We start from the raw sequence: 3047 nt of genomic DNA on the forward strand, positions 1-3047 counted from the left end.
AAAAATATGAGAACCATGCACATGAGAAACCAATGTGTGTATAATGGAAACTGCAGAATTAGAGGAAAGAAGGAGAAAAGTTAATTTTTTTAATGGCTGAAAATTTCCAAATATATTGAAAAATAATGTTCAGCATACATGAAACTCACCAAATTCAAAATAAGATAAATGCAGAAAAGATCCAATGCCAGATACATCATTGTAAAAGAGGTTTATGTCAAAGATAATAAGAATCTCAATAACAAAAAGACCCCCCCACCCCCCGTGCCTTCCCGTGGCCAGGCTGTGGCCACTCAGCTCCCACTCCCAGGTGCGTCCCTCTGGCTCTGTCCCATCAAGGCCTGCCGGAGCCTGCCATTTTCTGTGGCCAATGGTCACCCTGTTTCTCCCTCCTTTGGGATCGCAGGAATCAGTCTTTCTCCACGCGCAGGTTCCTGTCGTCGTCCTGGCACTGGAGGTGCCAGGACCTGGGCCCAGCCTCCTGTGGGCAGGAGCAGTTTCTGGCCCGCCCTCAGCTTGCCCAGCCCAGCAGAGCCCAAGGAGGCTTGGAGGGGGCTGGAGAAAGCCCTGTTCTGTGTGGGCAGAAGGAGAGCTGGCTGGTGGCCCAAGGAGGCCTGTGGCCACGGAAAAAGAGGCCCAGCATGGACCCAGGTCGTGGCTGAGTCCCACCTGGCTGTGGCCCACCACCCACACAGTCCTGGAGCCTGGGCCCTTGACAGATCCGTTTAGGAGACAAAGGCAGGGGCACTGATTGCAAGAGACTGATTTCCATACTTGTTTCAAATTGATATTTAATGTACACGTTAATTATTACCAAGGCTTATCGACCTGCCGTCAGTTGCTGGCTGGGCAAGGCTGGCCATGGAATCACGCACCCCAGGGCTGCGGTCCTTCTCCCTGAGCCCAGCAAGCAACATCTATCTGCTGGCGTCCATCCAGATGTGGATTGTGCCACGTCCACAAGCTGGATCCTGGGAGTGTCAGTGCTGCTCCGCTGCAGGGGCTGCCCTGGGCTGGGCTCGGTCTCCCCGTGGGGCCGTTTCCAGCTTGGCTCTGCCTTGGGCTTCTGGCCGTGAGTCTACCAGGCTGTGCCCTGTGAACTCCGTCCTAGATGGCCCCCGTGCTCACCACGTCCACCCAGGGCTTGGTGTTTTCCTCTCCAAATTGGACCCCCATCTGGTGTCCCTTCTCAACCACTGTTCCTCCAGTCACTCAGTTGTCTCTCTAGGCCACTGGGCGTCATCATGAATGCCTTCCCCTTAGACACCCCATCCTGTGGATTCTCCCTCGGTGTCCTCTGCCTCTGCCCTGGTCGAAGGCTTCAAAACTGCCTGCCCGAAGGAGGTGAGGACCAGCTGAGGTCCTAGGAAAGAGCATCCTCTGCAGGGAACATAGCACGTGTGAAGGTCCTGAGACAAGGGGCGTTTCCTGAAAAGCAAAGAAGCCCCTGAGCTGAATGCAGCGAAGAGGTATAGAAGAGGCGGCAGGAGCTAGAACACATCAAGAGACGTCTAGGCCCTTCTGTGTTCTCTGCCGAGTAGAAGGGGCGCCTCTGGAAGGCTCAGCACAGAGGAGGGACTGGTCTACGTGCTTGGTGGATGACGCAGACTCCCCGTGGAGGAGGTTGTTGAAGGCACAAGAGTGCAGGCGAGGATCCCAGGGAAGAGGCCACCTTCCCTTGTCTCTTGTCTCTTATTGGGAGAGAGGACAGTGGTGTGGGGAAGAGGGACGCGCATGGGGGCGGTCAGATGGGTAGGAGATATCTGCAAGATAGAACTGGCAAGACTTCCTGATGGATCAGAGGTAGGGGGTGAGAGAAAGGAGTCGAGGAGGCGTCTCAGGGTTCTGGCTAGATGTGATGAGGTTGCCACTCACTGACATGAGGGAGGCCACGGGACAGCCGGTGCACAGAGAGGAAAATCAGGAGCTCCTTCTGGAGTGGGCTGAGTCTGAGATGCACGATAGGCGGCCGAGTGGGAAACGCCCCCTGAGTAGCTGGACACACGGACCTGGCTTCAGGAGAAAAGGGAGGGCCAGGATGGAGACTTGAGATTTATCAGCCTGTGTCAAAATGCTGATGGTATTTAACAGCTGAGAGCGGAGTTTACCGAGAGAGTGAACAGGGATAGAGAAAGGCCCAAAGACACTCAGAGGCCAGAGAGAGGAGAGTCCCCAGAGGAGAGGGAGAGGAATGGGCCCTGTCTCTGTCCATCCTTCCCGTACCATTTAGAGATCACTGGCTACAAGGGACAGACATCTACCCCAGATAACACAAGTTAAAAGGGAGGAGGAACACTATGGAATGGGTACCAGCTGGGTCCAAGGAAAAAGAAATCCAAACACGAGTGGGAAGGCCAGGACCCAGGGCAGCTCCTGGGACTGATGGCCGGCCCCTGTGGATTGCTGCCACCAAAACAGATCAGTGCCGACATTTCTCCCGTCTTAAACAAGGCTGCTCAAGTGTCTGTTGGCCAAGCTAGTGGAGGAGAGTGGGCACCCTCACCAGCATCACCACCATATCTCTGTCATCATCGAGGCACCGTCACCATCATCCCTCAAGCACTTCCCGCGCCACCACATCACTGTTCCCACCGGCACTGGCACATCGCCACTGCCACCCTCTCCATCAACACCACCATGACAATCTAGCACCATCACCAACACCCCGGCCCCCTTGTCATCATCAGCACTGCCCTCCAGACGCCATCACCAGGAGATGCTGGAACACCCACGCCACGACAGGCAGGATGTTGGATTTTGTTGAAACCCTGATGAGCAAAGATAGTTCCTACCTTCAAGTGGGTTACAGTCTAGCAAGGGAAATAGATTTTAATCAAATAGTCACAACAAAAATGGCAAAACTACGACTCAGATGGGCACCACAGGAGGGAGACAAGATGCCTCCAGAAGGAAGGGATCACCATGCTGACCCCTGCACAGAGGGTCAAGCGTGACAGATGAGGTCTAGAGAATGTTCACGGGCTTTGGCAACACGAGGGACATCACCGACCTTAGTGAGAACTGCTTCTTTGGCGTGATGAGGCAGT

The sequence above is a fragment of the Carlito syrichta genome, unplaced genomic scaffold (genome assembly GCF_000164805.1).
Source record: "Carlito syrichta isolate Samal-C Ts95f unplaced genomic scaffold, Tarsius_syrichta-2.0.1 Scaffold158115, whole genome shotgun sequence".
Classification (NCBI taxonomy): Eukaryota; Metazoa; Chordata; class Mammalia; order Primates; family Tarsiidae; genus Carlito; species Carlito syrichta.